The 22,041-nt window shown below is 41.9% G+C and overlaps 1 protein-coding gene across 1 annotated transcript in view; it reads left to right on the plus strand.

Annotated features, from left to right (window-relative positions):
* KCNIP4 (potassium voltage-gated channel interacting protein 4) overlaps positions 1 to 22,041 on the plus strand; it is an 871,913-nt gene that overhangs the window by 38,440 nt on the left and 811,432 nt on the right. The gene's annotated exons all lie outside the window — the stretch shown is intronic.

Below are 22,041 nucleotides of genomic sequence, written 5' to 3' on the forward strand. Positions count from 1 at the left end.
TGTCTTGTATGCAAACGGTACACAATCGTCGGCCAACAAACACGAACGTAGTGGCGTACTATGAGGAATTTCAGCTCTTGAGCGCCACCCTTTGGGCACCTTCTGCTAATCAGGGATCCCCTGATGAAGTCACGACCTGTGACGTAATGCATAGGGAAGTTACTGGATTAAGGAGAAACCAGAAGTGACGCATAGAGACGTTTGTAACAACGCACATTGTTTTATCTGCCTGCCATTTTCAGCATTGTTGTAAGTAGCCATTTTTTAAACATAAATAAACCTATTTGAGACATATTACACTATGGAATCTTCTTGCTTATTCCCCACTTTAATTTGCTGTGTATAAACGGGCGAACTAACCAACTGGGAGCCATTATTACAATACAGCACTCTCAAGGACATCATCCCTGGTTACCACACCTAGGAGGGTTCATCATTAGAAATATCTGAGTGGCATTTCTTACCCATTTAGAGGTAAGTGCATAGAGAGCACTGAGTGGAGCACACGAAGAGTACACAGTGGATGTCACCTGAAGAGTTTGCCTGTCACATTGCTGCACACCAGCAATTTTTGCACTAATTTGCACATTTACTGTTTATGGATGAACTTTTATGGGTATCACTACTCAATATAAATAGGACTGTATTGGTACACCTACATACTTAAAGGTGTACACAAAGGACCATTTGATATACGGCACTTTATGATAATCTTGCACCATTTTGCACTATTTAGTGTTCGTTCAAATATTACTTAACCCCCGGGGTATTCCCAAGTCTGACTCGGGGTGAAAATTCAGTACCATTAGCGGTAACCCGAAGCCAGACTCGGGATCACATCGCTGGATCCAGGATGAACTTACTTACCTTATCCCCTGGATCCAGCGATGTCCCCCCGCACTGCGAGCGGCTCGTCCTCCGCTCGATCTATCACATCGCCGGGCTCCGTTCCCTGCGAGCGTTGCGACGCACGAGGATGGAGAACGGCGCCAAATTAAAAAAGTAAAACACACACACATTACATACAGTATAATGTAATCTTACAGATAACATTGCTGTATGTAATTATTTCACATCCCCTTTGTCCCTAGTGGTCTGCCCAGTGCCCTGCATGCAGTTTTATAATATAAAAACTGTTCTTTCTGCCTGGAAACTGGAGATTGTCCATAGCAACAAAAACTGTCACTTTACATCAAAAGAGGTTTTAGACCAGCTATAAAACAGCGATAATAAATTAGAATCACTCGCAGAATTGAGTGATAGCGATTTGTGGGGAGATCCGTCATCAAATACTGAAAAGTAATGACAGTGATAATTCTGCAACTGAGCAAATTTCTGTGTTTTAGATTTGATTACATTATTGAATCATTTTTATTATTATTATATTATTATTTGGTATAATTATTTATAGTTATTTATTATATTATAAATTATGATTTAATTTTTCAAACTTTATCATACCCGGGATGTCTGCTAGACTCTGGTTTGGACAGATTTAAGTGAGTTATTCCTAAGAATTACAGGCCTACAATATAAAACGCCAAATTTTCATGCAAAATAATTGTACCGCTTTCATCACCTAAAATCTTAAATAATCATACCGCCAGGGAGGTTAATATTTAGCACCTGATGATGATTTTCACGATTTTGCACTATATTAATTGTTTGTTTTAATAATCTGCACATGCACAACACATGATAATGTGTTGCACATTTTTTGAAAATAATTTATTTGCGTACTTTGCACAGTAGCAGTTTACACAGCAGCTAAATAATTGCATGCACAGCAACAATTTGCACTAGGACTCACCATTAGTATTGGTATAATTATTGATTTATTGCACTTTATCTATGAGGTAGAATACATATCAAACAAGGATATTCTATCTTTGTAGTAATATATGGTATATAGTTTGCGCTGATCACCTTTTTTATTTATTTTTGTTCAAGTGCATGGTATACACTATAGGTCTAACAGCAATCTAACCGACATACCACATTCAGATATTTTTCACTTTGATAGTACGAGGGAACCCCATTTTTTTCTATGCCTTCTGCTAATGTCATGTTTGGTGAGCATTGATTCTGAGCATTTTAGGCATCATCCATTAGGATGTCATCATCCAATTCCCTGACGAAAATCTGATCGTGTGTACGAGGCTTAAAGAGGGGCACCACCTGAAAAAAATTATCAAAAGCCAGCAGCTACAAATACTGCAGCTGCTAACTTTTAATAAATGGACACTTACCTGTTCCAGGGTCCAGCGATGTCGGCAGCATATGACAAGCAAACGCTCGTCTCTCGGCTACCCCCCCCCCCCCGCCATCCTCTGTCAGGGAATCGGGAAGTGAAGCGGTACGGCTTCACATGCCCGGTTCCCTACTGCTCATGCATGAGCCGCGCTGCACGTCTCCACTGGTCCCCGCTGTGTCCTGGGAACTCTGTGTTTCCCAGAACACAAAGGGGGGGGGGATCCGCGGCTAGCTATTCCCGGAAGTGGGTGCAGATACCTGTATTATACAGGTATCTGCACCCCCCTCCCCCCTGAAAGGTGGCAATTGTGGCACCGGAGGGGGGGAGGGTTTCCGATGAGCGGAACTTCCACTTCAGGGTGGAACTCCACTTTAAGTCTCAAACTGCAATGTAAACATGTATTTTATTTTTATTTTTTTGATTCCAGGAACTCTGCTCATGAGACTCTTGAATGATTTTGGACATTTAGATATTTATATATAAGGACACCTCTACAGACTTCTTACAATTATTTATCATAAATCGCTACTTTGCTTTAAACCCAAGCAGATTTTGTGCGGATATGTTTTGTGTTTCAGTGTGCCGTGCTACCATTTCTTTTGAATGATGCCCCAACGCTGTAAGGCAATGCACCTGTGCTGCAGTGAGCTACTAAATACGCTCCGGAAAAAAGCTCAGGTGCGATTTTTGTTGTGCTGGGGAACTTAAAATGAATAGGCTGCCTTAATGCAAAGCTTGTTAACGTGCAAAGTAAGGTGTATTAACATGCATGGCTTGCTACTACCCAGCCGTTCTAATAAATAGAAAGTGTTTTGTTTCCTTCTACCAGAGTATGGGTGGAATGATGACAAACTTTTCACATCAGTCATTTTCACTATGAACTTTTAACATTTTTACAATAAAATGTAATTGATAGACCCAGATGTTTTTAATTAATTTTAATTAATCCTATAAAGTCAGTACAACACAAGTGTAAAACAACTGTCCAATTTTTCATAAATGTGCATACTCATTAGCCATGTATGCAGGATTTTAACTTGTGTTGAACTTTCAGTGCCAGCCTTATCTTGAGCGAACAGTGGTGGATAGTTAGAAAAATCATCCCAGAAACATTCTTCTTCTTCTAGGATTGTTGGGCAGCTGATGTCAGGACCCAAAGATCTAAATCTAAAATAGTAACTCCAGTCTCCAGTCTCCAAAATACTGCTGACTTTTATTATAAGCATACTTACCTGTCCAGGGATCCAGCAATGTTGGCACCTGAGTTGATTTCTCAATCTGCTTTGGGTGCAGACACTGGCATCTTCAGTAAGGGAAATTGCATGGGCAGTAGTTCCCTAATGCCCATGCGTGAGTCACGCTGCGTTCTCTAAATGGTCCCACCATCTTCTGGGCCCTATAGAAGGGAAAGAGAGCTGTGCTAACCTCAATGAATTATATTAATAAATGTGCATAAAATACATTGTATGTTAATAGTGTGTATAGATCATCAAATCCATCTACCAACATTATAGAGATAAGTGTCCCTTAAAATGTTTATCTTGACAATTAAGGCTTAATGTACACGGGACGTTTTAAAAACGCTTCTAAATGCAAAAGTGGCATGTAAACACGGCAAAACGGACGTTTTAAACGTGGGTTACTATCTGTCAATTTAAATCGTTCAGGAGAGTTTGTAAAAATGTCCCATGTACATTAAGCCTTACCAGATGGCAAGCGTAGAAAAGCTTGGGGCTAATGCCCAGCCAAAGCCTTTATCGTGAGGGGAAATCTGATGTCAGCTCATGGACATATCACACTCCGTACGGGATGAAGTCAAGCAGACGTCCTTAAACTCTCACAGGGACCAAAGAGTCAACTCCACAATCAATGGACAAATAGGCCAGGATACCCAAAAAGAAACAAGTCGCTATAGTGTAAAACCAACTACACCTTTAATAGTAAAAATGGTAATGCACTTACAGCAAATGGCAGAAATAAAAGCAAAGATAAAAAACCGGCTGGCTTGCATAGACTACCCGTCTTTCCAGGATCGTAGCAACGCAGTGATGTTCAGCAGATCCCTTCTGCTGACACGTTTCGTCACAAGATGATGTTGTCCTGGGGCACGAGCGGTTCTGACTCACCTCTTAAATAACAAACATATAATCAAACCTCAATCATATTGGAAATGGGAAACACATCCAGTTCACAGGGAAATGTATGGTACCTACTCATGTTTCAAACTAGAACCATATCTGGTACCCCATCCAAAACATAAAGGTAAAACACATGTATCCCATAACAAAGGGGGTAGCTATAACAGGCATAACAGGATCACTAATACCCCACAGTAACTAGAATGATCCGTAACCGCTCATTGTAGCCAAATCAACAAATGTTGAATATTTTGAAATTTTCACATTTTGAAAATTATAAAATAATTTGTATTAGCAGAGCCTGTCCTGACAAGTGTACATTCCCTGGCTTGTGTACCTTAGAAGTTAACACCCCCTCAAGGCTTGCAACGTCCTTTATCCTAAAGCTTTATTTGTTACACCTTCACCATGACTGCAGAATACTTTCTTGGTACAGGCTTGCCAGAACTGGGCACTACAGGAGAGTAAACCTAACAAGGAGCACTTGTCTTTCTAATACTGGGACCAAGAAAAAATGTTTACTGAACTATATGGGCATTTTTAATGTTGGTGTGAAAGGCATGTTTTGGTAAGAATTTTAGAATACTGGAACAGTATTGATATACTTAGGTGCTTTTGGTATTGAGTATTGATATACTTAGGTGAAACAGGAATTAGAAAGCAGCCGCATTTCAGTCTTCGCTTGGATATTCGCCCTCCTATCTGTGGTCCCCTGTAGTTGCATGCCTCTGCCCTGGTTCCAACAGTACTCTTCCAATTGGTCTTTCCTATTCTTGGAGCACCTACTGTACATGTTATACAGCTACTCTATTCTCAATGAACATGGAGCATTTACGAATACGTAGGCTTATTTTGGCATGGTCAACCTAAGGTGTGTTTTTCACATTTACAAAACGTTCTTGTGTATTGTAAAGAACATGCAAGGGTTGAAGGCTAATTCATTTCTGGGTTTCCTCATTTCTACCCACACAGTCATAGTTTTAGTGCCTTTGTCAGCATAGACTCAGCTGAAATGACGAAATCCTTTTTACTTTTTTAAATTCATGAATATTTTAATGAGTAATTAGCAGATAAAATCAGTAGTTTAAGTGCCTTCTATTCTATTCTCCAGATCTATAGCAGAACGCTGCATAGAGTTTGGACCTCATTGAACTCCTTTATGTCTGGACTCTGGAAAGAAAGGAATTTTTAAATTGATGCACAAAGAAGAAATTAAGTATTACATTGTAGAAAAAATTTGGACACTAACTTGGTGGTTAGTTGTTCTTTATATTATAAGTAAGCGGAATGCATTCAAGATCGCCCCTTCATCATTTTCTAAATGATATATTCCCTTTTGCATAGAAGTGACCAAAAAATGGGGTAGATTTACTAAAACTGGAGCGTGCAAAATCTGGTGCAGCTCTGCATGATAATCAGCTTCTAACATCAGCTTGTTATATTAATCGCTAGCCGACCAGCCACCGCAGTTTTACTGCGGCAGCATGGCTCAGCTGTGCAAATCGCCGTTATGCAACGTCGGTAGCATAAACGGGCACTAGGGGGGGGGGGGGGGCGCTTGCGCACTTCCGAAGCGAGCGCATGCGTCCCCCGCCTGCTCCCCGTCTCAATCACCGCCGGGCTCCCGCGTTCGCTCGGGGCACACAGAGAACCGGGAGCTGTGTGTGTAAGCTTAGCCCCTGTACACGCGGTCGGACATTCTGCCAACCAAATCCGTCGGATTTTCTCTGACGGATTTTGTCCATCGGATCTTGTCCGAAACTGTTGCATACACACGGTCGGACTAAGTTGTCGAAAAATCCGATCTTTCAGAACGTGATGACGTAATTTCGTTACGATGTGACTACATTCAGGCTAGTAGCCAATAGCTTTGATGTAGGAATTTGATCTGAGCATGCATGGCACTTGGTCCGATCAAAATTCTCTACACATGATCGGAGTATGTCCGATCGAACCAGTTGGTCGGGAAATATTTCCAACAAGTTGGAAATTTGGGTCCGACGGAGATTCCGACGGAATCAGTCCGATGCATACCACACACAGTCGGATTATCCAACAACACGGTCCGATAGGACACATTCCGACGGATTCTCCGATCGTGTGTACAAGGCTTTACAGTTTCCGGTTCTCTGGGCAGTGAACTGACAGATCGTCTGTTCATACAGAGTATGAACAGCGATTTGTTAGTTTACCTGCACAGTCCCATCCCCCCTTCAGTTAGTACACTCCCTATGATACATATTTACTCCTTGATCGCCCCCTACTGTTAACCCCTTCACTGCCAGTGACATTTTTACAGTAATCAATGCAATTTTAATTGCACTGATCGCTGTATTAATGACAATGGTCCCAAAAATGTGTTAAAATTGTCCAACGTGTCCACCATAATGTCACAGTCACGATAAAAATCGCTGATCGCCGACATTACTAGTAAAAAAAAAATTATTAATAAAAATGCCATAAAAATTTCCCCTATTTTGTATAACTTTTGTATAACTTTTGCGCAAACCAATCAATATATGCTTATTGCCATTTTTTAGACCAAAAATATGTAGAATAATACGTATCGGCCTAAACTGTAAACTGAGGAAAATATTTTTTTATATATTTTTGGGGGATATTTATTATAGCAAAAAGTTAAAAATAATGTGTTTTTTCAAAATTGTCACTCTGTTTATAGCGCAAAAAATAAAAACCACAGAGGTGAAGAAATACCACCAAAAGAAAGCTCTATTTGTCAGAAAAAAAGGGCGTCAATTTTGTTTGGGAGCAACGTCGCATGACCGCGCAATTGTCAGTTAAAGTGACGTAGTGCTGAATCGTGAAAAGTGGTCTGGTCTTTGTCCAGCCAAATCGTCCAGGGCTTAAGTGGTTAAGCTTTGACCTTTAAACCTGGAAGCTTGCATTGGCTGTCCAAGTGTCTTAAAAAATGTTGCAGGATTAAATTGGGCTCCGCATCAAATATATACTTTTGTTTTTAAGATGAACTCCACTTATTTTGACAAAATACTGTAGCTGCTGACTTTCAGTAAACCTGTATGTACAAGGCGAAGAAATGTAGTGCTATCTTCCTACAACCTGAAATCTTCACAGGTCCTTCAGATCCACCGCCGCCATCTTGGATTTGGTTGCTGACTGTGACTTCTCAATGGCTCACAGCCGGTTCTTCTACTGCAAATGGGCAAGGCACAGACAGCAGAAAGACTGGCCTAGGCGGGGGGGGGGGGGGGGGGGGGGGGGGCGGTGGAGCAAGCAGAGATCATCCACACCTATGTGAGGAATTTGGAAGTATTTGTTAGAAAAGGTAATCGCTAACCTAAAGAAGAAAAGAAAAAGCCACATTGGCAAGAGGGGGGAGATTTGATTCTCTGATGAGCAATATGTGACTGAAGGTACACTTTCAGTGAACCCCTGATAAGTATTGTTTAAAGTGTTGCTAAACCCAGGACCCGGCATTCACTATATCTGGTCTCACACAGAACATGGAAATGCAATAGTTTTAGTAAACATAAACTGCTAAATACCTTTTCTCATTAGCAGTATATAGTAATCTTGTTACTTCCTTCAGTGTCAGGTTAGGGCCGGTTCACACAGCAGGCGAGGCGAGGCGTCTCCGACTTGCCTCGCCGCGACCTGCGGCGACCTCAGCGGCGACTTGCAGATGACTTCTGTAAAGAAGTCAATGCAAGTCGCCCCGAGGTCGCCCAAAAGTAGTACAGGAACCTTTTTTCTGAGTCGGATTGACTCGAGTCGCTCCTCTCAGAACGGTTCCATTGTACAGAACGGGGGCGACTTGCGGGAGCGAGGCGAGGCGAGTCGTGTCGCCTCGCATCGCCCGCTGTGTGAACCGGCCCTTAAAGTTCGTGTCTGGACAGTGCTGATCACATGCACTCTCCCAAAAAATAAAATAAAATAAAAACTCCCTAGCAATAGACACCAAACTAAGCATGTGTAGCCTAATGCCGCGTACACACGACCGGACTTTCCGGCAGACTAGGTCCGAAGGGATTAGTGCGTCGGACAATCCGATCGTGTGTGGGCTAGTCCGATAGTTTTTGAAAAAAAAATCAGACGGACCTAGAAATATAACATGTTTCAAATCTATCCGACGGACTCAATTCCGACGGACTAAAATCTGGAAAACCGTTCAGCTGTGTGCTGGTCCAATGGACCAAATACAACCCAAGGGAAGCTATTGGCTACTGGCTATTGAACTTCCTTGTTTTGTCCCATTTACGTCATCACATTCAAAATGAATGGACTTCCGACCGGACCTAGTTCGTTTGTGTGTAGCCAAGTCCGTTCGTTTGGAAAGTCAGTCGGAACTCTGTCGAAAGTCCGTCGGACCTAGTCTGCTGGAAAGTCCGGTCGTGTCTACGCGACATTACTCCTAATGCTCTGTTCTTTCAAGAGATGGGTTGGAGTCAGTTAAAGAAGGGGAGGATCAGAGAAGACAGGATCACACAGTGCAGAGGATTAACCCCTTAGGTTCTACAGTGAGTATAACAAGCATGCTTTACTGCATATACAGGCTGATTTTACTGTTGTGGATTTAGTAACACTTTAAGTGTAAAGCCACATGCAGACTGGGCACCTAGCCTCTGTGCATCCAATCCTAGCGTTTTCTTGTGAATGGGAGGCCCATATGCCATGTATCCCTGCTGAACCGGACAAATTTTGATCATTGTAAGGTCAGCCTTATACATTTCTGTCACTGAGTTTGCCTGCAGCTGACCCGTCCTCCCTTTTCCACTGCCTGCATGTGCGCAGCAAAAATCCATAGATTACTACTGAACAAAAAGACTGAGCTGTCCCCTTTCTTCATAGAGGACTATGAAGTTCTATTGTACATACACAGGCAACAGGTCCTGGACCCAGCATTTATTGACATTACTGCTGATCTCTTTCAACCTTCAGCATTCTCTGCACATGACAGCATCCAGCTCCCATCACTATTAGCATATGTGTGGCTCTCTTCAGTATATCATGTGATTTGTAGGAGCCGCAAATGAATTATTAGTGATGTGAAACTTCCTGTTGTTGGGAGCTGATTGCTTTAAATAAGTGGAGATCAGCAGTGCTGTTACTAAATTCCGGGTTCACTCTTGGACTATAGTTGTTAGGATAAGTCAAAGTGGCGCCAATACCTAGGCTATGTATACTTAAAGTGGAAGTAAACACATGGATTTAAACAAAAAAAAAAGGCATGCTGGGAATGCTAACTGCACATTGGCTGTGATCTCAGCCAAACTATCAAGCCATTCAATGGCTGGTGTCATAACGATTCACATGTGCAGCACCATAGCAGTTGAAGATTAAACAGAGGCAAAGATGGCAGCTTCTGCCCACAGATGGTTCTGTACACCAGGCAGAACACCTCCAGGTAGCCATATTGCATTGCATTTTATAGAAAATGACAGAGCTGCAGATTGAAAAGGAAAGGCAATTTTTAATAACATTCAATTGCAATATGATTTCTCAATTGTATATAATATATATATATATATATATATATATATATATATATATATATATATATAATATTATTATTATTATTATTATTATACACAATTTTTATATAGCGCCAACAGTTTACGCAGCGCTTTACAATGTATAAGGGGGACAACACAATTACAGTACAATACAAAAGGTACAGGAGGTATATATAATATATATATATATATATATATATATATAAATTTTCACAAGTGGAGTTATCCTTTAACCACTTAAGGACCACTTTAAAACATTATTTTTTGCTATAAAATTAGTTAGAACCCCCAAACATTATATATTGTTTTTTTTCTAACACCATAGAGAATAAAATGGCGGTCATTGCAATACTTTTTTCACACCGTATTTGCACAGCAGTCTTACAAGCGCACTTTTTTGGAAAAAAATAAAAATTGGAATAAAAAAATAAAACAGTAAAATTAGCCCATTTTTTTTATATTGTGAAAGATAATGTTATACCAACTAAATTGATGCCCAACATGTCATGCTTCAAAATTGCACCCGCTTGTGGAATGGCATCAAACTTTTACCCTCAAAAATCTCTATAGGCGACATTTAAAAAATTCTACAGGTTGCATGTTTTGCGTTACAGAGGAGATCTAGGGGTAGAATCATTACTCTCGCTCTACTGATCGCGTTGATGCATCAAATGTGTGGTTTAATCACCATTTTCATATGCTGTCGCTACTCACGTATGCGCTTACTTCTGCGCGCGAGCTTGACCGGGCGTTTAAAAAAAAATTCTTATTTATTTTACCTGATTTTATTTATTTTTACACAGTTTTTTTTTTTTTAAATGGGTCACTTTTATTCCTATTACAAGGAATGTGAACATCCATTGTAATAGAAAAAAGCATGACAAGATCTCTTAAATATGAGATCTGGGGTCAAAAAGTCCTCAGATCTCACATTTGGACTATTTGGGCTTGTTACATTTTGTCATTTGAAAAAATGACATTGAAAAAAATGTGCCTTTAAGAGGTATGGGTGGAAGTGAGGTTCTGACGTCGCTTCTGCCCTGGTATGGTATGGAGACGGGTGGGGGCCCTCTTGCCCTCACTCGTATCCATACCAAGCAGGAGACAGGACCTGATCGCCTCCGCTGCTACCGACGGCTCCAGTAAGCGGCGGAGGGCGCAGGAGAGCGGCGGGAGGGGGGTGGCACCTGTCCCGCCGCCAATCTGAGTGATCTCGCTCTGAATCTGCTGCAGAGGCCACCATTATCGTAAACATGACCACCACCTGAAGAGATGGATGCCTCGGTTGTGGCAGCAGCGGCTGCCATTACCGAGCTATCCCTCTTCAAAAAAGGGACGTACATCATCGTGCGCTGGTCGTAAAGTGGTTTAAGTTTCAGCCCTCTTACCTTACTACTGTATTACATACATGCTTGTTTACTTCTTTCTGTGGCTTGCAATATTCTCAGGTTGAACTGTAAACCTCTGTTCACAACAATGGAATAGAATAGAATATTAATGACAGGATAGATCAATAATGGATTAAAGTCTGCTGATTCTAACATAAAGGTGCGGTCAGCCCATTGTTACATGAGCTGCTCGTGCATGGATCCCTGACTTTGCAAAACTTTCTAAAACAATTCTTTAACTCTGACATTGCATTTAGCTCAATTCACAATCATATATCTAAATTTCATACATGGAGCTACTTGGAGTAAAAATCATGATTTCATGTTTGGTTGACAGAATATTGATAACATCGTTACAGTAGTTCTGAGAAGGAAGTCCATGCACCGCCACATGTTTAGCTAAAAGAAGACTTCTGGAGGAATGGGAATGTTCCTGTCCTGTCTGGCTACAATTCACCACAATTGTTAACATTTCTTTTCTTTAAGGGCACTTTCACGCTGAAGCTCTTTACGGGCATTTTAGCTGTAAAAATAGCGCCGCAAAACGACGGTAGGGCGCCGCTAAAACTTGTGACGCTTTAACGTCGACGCTCTCACTGCCCCAGTATGAAAGTAGCCTAAATATTCTTAAGGGCACTTTCACACTGAGGCACTGGCCACAATAGCGGTAAAACACAGATAATTTTGGCGGCGCTTTACCTTTGTTTTAGCGACACTTTTCGGCCGTTAGCGGATCGCTTTTAACCCCCCCCCCCCGCTAGCAGCCTTAAAAAGGGTTAAAAGCACCCACAAAGCGCAGCTGCTGAAGCACCGTGCAGGTGGTTCGGCAGCACTGGCCATTAATTTCAATGGCAGGGGTGGTTTAGGACCCCTAAATACACCGCTCCAAAGTTGCGGCTTTGCGGCACTTTTTTACTTGTCCTGCAAGCACACTGCTCCAGTGTGAAAGCACTCGAGTTCTCACACTGGGGCTGCAGGAGAGCCAGTTTACAGGCGCTCCTCAGGTGCTATTTTAAGCACAAAAGCACCCGTAAGATGCCGTAGTGTGAACGTGACCTTAAGTGGACCGGTTGCAAACTTTGACAATTCAAATAGCACATGCAATAAAAGGAAATGCATAAGGGGAAGTTACAGTCTCTGAAAATCGCAAGGAAGGAAAGAAGATTCAGGCAGTGACACAGGAAGCTGAAATTGCATGCAAATATCAACTTTTCTTGCACAATTTGATAGTTCCCATGTCTCCTTCCACCTGCTCAGCCACCATGTTTGTCAATGAGGCTGTCTATAACATTAAAGGATCAATAGAGCGGCTTGGTTGGCAGGAATAAGTGGAGCTAATTTTGTTTTTTACAGGAATAGTCAAGGTTAGCATCTAATTCCAGCTGCCGATATCTTTGAAATATTTTGACTGACGGTGACCTTATGATTATTATCGTTATAAAGGATTCATATAGCGCCAACAGTTTACGCAGCACTTTACAATATAAAAGGGAGACAATACAGTTACAATACAATAAAATACAAGAGGATTAAGAGGGCCCTACTCAGAAGAGCTTACAATCTAATAGGGTGGGGCAGGTGGTACAAAAGATTGTAACTGTGAGGAATGAGCTTATGGAAAAGGTAAAAGATTAGTTGGAGGTGTGATAGGCTTCCCAGTAGAGATGAGTTTTCAGAGACTGCCTGAAGGCAGCTAGAGTAAGAGAAAGCAGAACAGGTTGAGATAGAGAGTTCCAGAGGATTGGAGAGTCTCTGAAGAAATCCTGAAGACATGCATGGGAGAAGGAGACAGGGAAGCTTGAGAGTAGTGGGTCTTGAGAGGAGTGGAGAGGACGGTTTGGGTGATATTTGGAGACAAGATTTGTGATGTAGCACGGGGCAGAGTTGTGAATGGCTTTGTATGTTGTGGTTAGTATTTTGAATTTAATTCGCTGGGCAATTGGGAGCCAGTGTAGGAATCGGAGGAGAGGGGTGGCAGACACTGAGTGGTTTGTAAGGTGGATAAGTCAGGCAGCAGCATTCATGATAGACTGAAGAGGGGATAACCTATGGAGAGGTGGGCCAATGAGAAGGGAGTAGCAATAGTCAAGACGAGAGATAACGAGGGAGTGAATGAGGAGCTTGATGATTTTATTTGTTAAAAAGGTGCAAATTTTAGAGAGGTTTCGGAGGTGACAACGATTGGATTTGTGGCTGAAAGGACAGGTCAGAGTCTAGGATAACACCTAGTACCCTGGCATGAGGGGAGGGATTGTGGTTATATTATTGATTTTGAAGGAAAAAACATGTATGGGGGCACTGGCAGGGGCAATATTACCAGCTCGGTTTTAGAGAGATTTCGTTTAAGATGCTATGTCCAGCTCTGCAACTTGGTCGTTCCCTGCTGAATCGGCCTCTAGTGTATTCATTTTGTTTTCATCCATTTGCTTAGTATGGATTCTTCAGTGTTGTGACTGAGTTTTACTTTAAAACAGAAAAAAACTCCAAAAAATACTAACTTTCAAACTCCCACCTTCTATCCACATGGCAGTTGCATTCCACACTGACTTCTGTCATTTTCTCCCTGGACTACTTCTGGGTGCAGGATTTTTTTCCTCTGGATTGGTCAATGGGGGATGCCATCCTGTACATGCATATGGGATTCAGTCATTCCAGCACAGCCGGAGTGTCCCAGCAATGCGCACTGAGCTGTGCATGTGCAACTCAATTTATGTTCAGTAGAAGATTGCGATTAGGCAGGTAAGTGTGCGCTATTGCAGATGCGTCATAGCATGTCTCTTCTGTAATAAAAAGCTGCATGCTCACAGTTGTTTACAAGTTAACGTTAGTTCTATTTTAAGATACCAGAGGCCTAAAGAGCATAAAAACAGGAAAAAATGATATGTGGAGGAAACAGAAATACTGCTTAATATTAAAATTGCCTTGCTGATCATCCTTTTAAAAAGGAAATCTATCTGTATGAAAACAACAGACTGTCCATCATGCAGGTAGTCAGAGATCATATGATCTTTGCCTAGGCATTAGGTAACAAAGAAAGAAGAGTTGTTTTCAAAGTGGACCTTAACTATTTATTGTACTTTCGGTTATTCCACCCTCTCTCCTCTTTGTTAATTGCTGAGAATCTTCATGTTTTGTGACTTATAAATAGTCTAATGTTCCCCTTCAACCTCCCACTTAAAGTGTTAATAAACCCAGGACCCTGCATTCACTATATATGGTCTCCTACAGTACACAGAACATAGAAATGCAATTATTTTAGGAAATATAAACTGTTAAATAAATACGTTTTTTTTCATCAACAGTATATTACAGTCTTGTGACGTCTATCGGTGTCTGGTAAAGCTTGTAGAAAGAGTTTTCTTTCTACTCTTACAGTCCAATTAGGCTGTAGGACCCCTGACCTTCTATCTGCACAGTGCTGATGGGCCTTGTGCTGATCACATGCAACCTACCAAGAAAGAAAAAAATCTCTAGCAATGCACACCAAACTGATCATGTGCAGAGTGACTCTAAAAGCTCTGCTTTATCAGGAGATAGATTGGGGACAGAGGAAGAAGGGGAAGATCCGAGAAGACAGGATCAAACAGCCTTTTTGCGCTATATGGAGTATTAACCCTTTAGGTTCCACAGTGATTATAACAAGCATGTTTTATATGCACACTGATTTTACTGTTGTGGGTACAGTAACACTTTAACTTTTGCCTAGTCTCCCCACAGTCTCCTTGTATATTATTATTGTACAACCCAGGAGGCTGCAAGTCATTAAAAGCCATTTCACATTGCGGCCGCGTTAGCAGTAAATCAATGCTAATTTTAGTAGAGATTTACCGTCATTTTAGCGGTGCTTTTTGGATGTAGCAGGCTCTTTTTAACCCCCACTAGCAGCCGAGGAAAGGGTTAATAGCGCTCATGTAGTGCTGCTGCGGAAGTGCATTGCAGGCGCTTCGGCAGCAGTGGCTATTCATTTCAATAGGTAGGAGCGGTGGAGGAGCGATGTATACACTGCTCCTCCACCACCCCAAAGATGCTGCTTGCAGGACTTTTTTTTAACATCCTGCCAGCGCAGCGCCCCAGTGGGAAAGCACTCAGGCTTTCACATTGGGGTGGCAGGGTTGGCGTTTTTCAGGCACTTTACAGGCGCTATTTTTAGCCCTTTAGCGCCTGAAAAACCCTCAGTGTGAAAGGGGTCTATATTCTGAAATAGTGTGAGATTTCACACCTGCATAGATGTCAGCTGTTCAGGTGCCAAATCTCATGATAATTCAGGAATTACTGACTTGCAGCATCCTGGGATGTGTGATGTGACTATCCCAGGAGGCTGTGGGTGGCTGAAAGTACATCACTAGGAGGAATGAGGACCAATATTAAAGCCCAACTCCAGACAGGAGTACCTTCACAGGTTTCAAGCAAGAACACCTCATTACTCTGGAGGACCTCACTGTCACGAAGCAACACTTTTATGTTCACATGATATCATTTAATTTATATGCAGGAGGATGTCCATTAGCCAATGTGCCTTCTTACTGCTTTGGCTGTAAGCACTGCAGGTCTCGTAGACCTCAGCACTATGGCTGCATCTGTACCTTCGTTTTGCAAATAGCCTGGAGGAGAGAGGGGGAGCAGAGATGTAACCGAAGCACTAAAAAAAAGCCTAGTTTAAAAGCCTTACTATTAGGCCATGAGGGGAATCATCAAGAACAACTTGCACTGCATATGCACAGGTTTGGAAGGTGGAAGCACATTCACTTCTTGGATGCTGGCAGTTAACTCCTTGGTTGGCGTGACCCACAACTCTGGCAATACAGGCTGATCACATCAGTGGGAATTTTTTCTGGCAGGCTTTGGTGATGTCCCTCATGTCGTAAAAGTAAGACTCGGTTCACATGGGGCAACTTGTCAGGCGACTTAGCCACCTGACAAGTCGCGCTCCATTCTGTACAATGGAACCATTCTAATAGGAGCGACTCAAGTCACTCTGACTTAGAAAAAGGTTCCTGTAATACTTGGGGGCGACTTCAGGGCTACTTGCATTGACTTCTCTACAGAAGTTGTTTTGCAAGCCGTGCTATAGTTGCGCTGTACAGGGCGCCTTCAAAGTCATCCCACTTTGAAGCCACCCCTGTGTGAACCGGCTCTAAGGCTTTTAAACTGAGGACATTGCAGTACTGCACAGAGTTTGGTAATGTATTGGGTCCATAGTCTATTTTCCTAAAATATTGAACTTAGCCCTTAAATGAAAAGTGATTCATCACATCAGCTATACAGAAAACATGTATCACTATCTAAAACGACTGTAGGAATATTTTGAAAATGAAGCTATTTTTGCACACCTTGCAGCAGTGCCTAAAACCACACTGTTCACTCTGGGGACAGTAAAATGAATTAGTTTGTGCTACTTCCTAGACATGAACATTTCATTAGCTGTCTGGACATGCTCACTACACTGGAACATAGACAGAGCTATAAAACCGCAAAGCAAATTAGTATATTTTGCACACATGAGTGCACAACTACACTTTACAGCATATTGGGGAAAAATTTAATTTTGTTCATGTCTGCCTAATGCTTAAGGAGCTTATTTAATTTTACGTTTATAAAACTGATAAGAATAATAATTATGCAGTTAAAGGAAAAGAAAAGGGTGACAACAAGTTAGTGGGGAAGTGCAACAATCAGCTCTTTAATTTAGTCAAGCTTCAATAATGTCAGCTGATTGTGCGCGACCGTCTGAAATTTTGACCCCACTCCCACTGCTACATGCATAGGGTCTATCACCTGCAAATGCTCGGACCCTGTACACCAGTGGTTTTCAAACTGCAGCCAGCATGCCGGATGTAGCCCTTTGCTTGCCTTTATCTGACCCTTGGGGCACATTCCATCTATCCACTGACACCAGTGATGGGGCACCATTACTCCCACTGACACCAATAATGGGGCACTTTTCCTCCCACTGACACCAATGATGGGGCACTTTTCCTCCCACTGACACCAATGATGGGGCACTTTTCCTCCCACTGACACCAATGATGGGGCACTTTTCCTCCCTTGAATACCGACAATGGGACATTATTCCTCCCAGTAGAACCAAGGATGGGGCATTGTTACAATCGTTGTCAATCATTGTTACAATCGTTGTCACAATGCCCACAGTTCACCCCCCTTAAAGCCTGAAGGACACTAAACTGGCCCTTTGCTTGGAAACTCTGCTGTACACGGTGCCCACAGCTCATTCAAATGCAAAATGCAGCAGTATTTGCATATGCATATACTGGTGTATGAATGTGCCAACAGTGGGATTTGCACTGGGTGGGATATGGACTTGGGAAGGAGGAGGAATTTATACCGGCAGGAGGGGCAATTTTTGGTTGTACTCTGTGCTCCGGACTGTGGGTTACCCACTTTGGACCCCTGCATGATAGACACTATGCAGTACATTTCATACTCCTGACCGCTGCACTCTGAACACTGGACTTTAGATTACATACTCCTGACCAGTGAACTTTAAGTACTTTATATGCTTCTGAAGTTCTTTTTTAAAGAGGAAGTAAACTTGCCTGGTTTGTTTGTACCTATAGGTAAGCCTTTAATAACATGCTCCTATTGTGACTCACCAGAATTTTCTTACCGGACTGGGGTATAAGGCATTCACAGTATTTGCCACTATGTAGCACCCTGAGAGCTGGCCAACCCGAGGTATTTTGGTAATGTCCCACTCATGTACCATGTAAAGGAGAGAAGGATCCCAATAGTGTAATACTATTAAACCTTTTATTTCAGTAAAAAGATGTAGACACATTAAGACACAAACAATAAAGCATGTATGCTGACACTATTGCTGATGACCGGAAGTGATGCAAGAACGTGTTGACTCCGCCCTACATGTTTCGTCACTCTGCCATCACCTGAATCGCTTATGATTGACATCAGAGTGACAAAACGTGTAGGGCGGAGTCAACACACATGACTCCACCCTCCTGATGTTGATCCGGTCTTCCAAGACCATAGAGCCAATCAAAGCCGATCTACTCTTTGATCGCCTTTGTGACCAGCCGGCAGCACCATCAGATCACTTCTTGGGTGAGCCGGCAGAAACGGTAAGCCTGAGAGACATCGATGAGTGTTGAGAGGGGGGATGTCCCCTCCAGCCGCTTACAGTGACTACTCTGGAGGCTTTCAAAGCTAGCCGCCGCCTAAAGCAATACGGTGCCAATACGGGGGGTTATGGCTGATATCTTCAACCATAATCCCAGTAAACCACTTGCAAACCACAACGTATATAAAAAATGATTAAAACTGAACTCTGGGCACAAAAACTTTAATTTCAATAAATTTTTCAATAGCCACAGATGTGGATATAAAATCCACATTGTGTGCATTGAATGCCATTTGAAAACCCAGAAATTACTTTTTAAAGCAGCAGTGATATCATCACTGTGCTATACATAGCCTGTACAGAGAGCAGAGTTATGGGAGGGACCCAACAGGTTCCACCCACTATAGTAGGTAACTTCAAGAGGGGACGGAGACGAGACCAGTCACCCTGTCACCCTGCACAAAGAGAGAGTTTTTATTATAGGAAGCTCCTGCACTGAATTACTACACAAAGCACAAGATTCAAGTAAGAATACACATGAATATTACACTTTTTTAATAAATGTATTGTAATGAATCTGCGCTGTGAAAACATGTATGACTGCTGGCAAAAATGTATATACCCCAGACCCAAAAACAATATTGTGAAATGGTGCAACGCCAGTGACTATAACAAAAACATACAGATAAGTAAACCGTGTTCAATGTGCCAAACGTGAAGTCCATATACCATGCTAAAAAAAAAAAATAAAAGATCACTTTTCAATCAGAGGATAGCATCAAGTCAATTAAACACCTGGGGTATTGATCTGGTCAGTTAAGTAGCAGAGGGGGTTGTTAATTAGTTTCAGCTGCTTTGATGTTAATGAAATTAACAATAGGTGCACTAGATGGGAAAAAATGAGACAAAAAACAAAACAGGAATAGTTTTGCAGATTACATTTTCTTTCCCTATTCGTCTTTTCTTCTGACTGTTCTTCACTAGTTTTGCATTTGGTTAGGGTCAATGTCACTACTGGTAACATTTGGCGATATCTGGACTCTATAGAGGTAGTCAAACTCCTCTAGGATGGCACATCAATAAGTGCCATTACCAGAAAGTTTGCTGTGTCTCCCAGTACAGTCTCAAAAGCATGGAGGAGATTCGGCGAGACAGGCAGTTACTCTAGGAGAGCTGGACAGGGCCGGAGATGGTCCCTAACCAATCTGCTTCTTTGTGCAAGGAGGAATAGGATGAGCACTGCCAGAACTTCCTACAAAAATTGCCTCCAGCAGATCACTGGTGGGAATGTCTCTGACCAAAGAAACAGAAGATTATTTTTATTTGAATATACAGTATCTCACAAAAGTGAGTACACCCCTCACATTTTTGTAAATATTTTATTGTATCTTTCATGTGACAAAACTGAAGAAATTACACTTTGCTACAATGAAAAAGTAGTGAGTGTACAGCTTGTATAATTTTCTGTCCCCTAAAAAAAAAAAAACTCAAAACACAGCCATTAATGTCTAAACCGCTAGCAACAAAAGTGAGTACACCCAGTGAAAATGTTCAAATTGGGCCTTAACCCTCTTGGGCATGGAGTTCACCAGAGCTTCACAGGTTGCCACTGGAGTCCTCTTCCACTCCTACATGACGACATCAGGAAGCTGGTGGATGTTAGAGACCTTGCCTTTCTCCACCTTCCATTTGAGGATGCCCCACAGATGCTCAATAGGGTTTAGGTCTGGAGACATGCCTGGCCAGCCCATCACCTTTGCCCTCAGCTTCTTTAGCAAGGCAGTGGTCGTCTTGGAGGTGTGTTTGGGGTCATTATCATGTTGGAATACTCTGCTTCAGTATGTCACAGTACATGTTGGCATTCATGGTTCCCTCAATGAACTGTAGCTCCCCAGTGCCGGCAGCACTTATGAAGCCCCAGACTATGACACTCCCACCACCATGCTTGACTGTAGGAAAGACACACTTGTCTTTGTACTCCTCACCTAGTTGCCGCCACACACGCTTGACACCATCTGAACCAAATAAGTTTATGTTGGTCTCATCAGACCACAGGACATGGTTCCAGTAATCAATGTCCTTAGACTGCTTGTCTTCAGCAAACTGTTTTCAGGCTTTCTTGTGTATCATCTTTAGAAGAGGCTTCCTCCTGGGACGACAGCCATGCAGACCAATTTGATGCAGTGTGCGGCGTATGGTCTGAGCACTGACAGGCTTACCCCCCACCCCTTCAACCTCTGCAGCAATGTTGGCAACACTCATACGTCCATTTCCCAAAGACAACCTCTGGATATGACGCTGAGCACGTGCACTCAACTTCTTTGGTTGACCATGGCAAAGCCTGTTCTTAATGGAACCTGTCCTGTTAAACCGCTGTATGATCTTGACCACCATGCTGCAGCTCAGTTTCAGGGTCTTGGCAATCTTCCTATAACCTGGGCCATCTTTATGTAGAGAAACAATTATTTTTTTCAGATCCTCAGAGAGTTCTTTGCCATAAGGTGCCATATTGACCTTTCAGTAACCAGTATGAAAGAGTGAGAGTGATAACACCAAATTTACCACACCTGCTCCTTATTCACACCTGAGACCTTGTAACGCTAATGAGTCACATGACATTGGAGAGGGAAAATGGCTAGATGGGCCCAATTTGGACATTTTCAGTTAGGGTTGTACTCACTTTTGTTGCCAGAGGTTTAGACATTAATGGCTGTGTGTTGGGTTATTTTGAGGGGACAGCAAATTTACACTGTTATACAAGCTGTACACTCACTACTTTACATTGTAGTAAAGTGTAATTTCTTCAGTGTTGTGACATAAAAAGATATAATAAAATATTTACAATAATGTGAGGGGTATACTCACTTTTATGAGATACGGTATATGGACTTTGATTTAAGAGATACTTCAAGTTTGGCATATTGAACATGGCTCTTGTTTTTATTCAATATTTGCTTATTCTGAAATTCAGCTTTAATGTACCAGGGCCTATTTACATAGGAACCCATTTTATAGCACTGGTCAGAAGAATGTCCTTTAAGTTATGTGAGCATCTGCTGGATAGTGGTCCCACTGGTCTTCATTAGGAGACAGAAGAAAGCATGGATGCCACAGTGCTATTACATCAGGGCTTTCCAATCAAACATCTCTGGCTCTGCTGATGTTCTTGGCAATAACGGGTAAATATCCAATCTCTCATAGCTGTTGATCAGAGAGATCTGCCCATCTATCAGCAGCCTAAAACAAACCACTGGCAATGAACTGAAAATAATGGAATGGATTATACAAGCACATTAAAAGGATCTTTTAAAGGGTTCATGGGGGGTCACTGAAATTCTAGCAATTAACTCTCTAATGGTCTTTTATTTTAGCTTTCCTCACAAGAAAATGTTCGCTTTGTTAATTTGCTATATATAAAAAAAAAAACAAGGCCTAGAACTATTTGCAGTATATAATTCTTAAAAAAAAAATGTAAAAGTAAATAAAAAAAGAACATCTCAGCAACAAAATAGCGTTATAACTTGGTCATGCTGCATTGTTTCACATGTAATGGACTTTGAAATGCATTGTCTTTTCGCAAAGCTGAATTCATTTTCTTTGCTTCCAGAATTTCTGCTGGAAACAATCAAGCTATTAGAAAGCTATTTTTATTTCAGGGCTGTCGTTCTATTTTTAT

Source organism: Lithobates pipiens, unplaced genomic scaffold (assembly GCF_037356315.1).
Source record: "Lithobates pipiens isolate NorthernLeopardFrog02 unplaced genomic scaffold, aLitPip1_a1.2 Scaffold_13, whole genome shotgun sequence".
Lineage (NCBI taxonomy): Eukaryota > Metazoa > Chordata > Amphibia > Anura > Ranidae > Lithobates > Lithobates pipiens.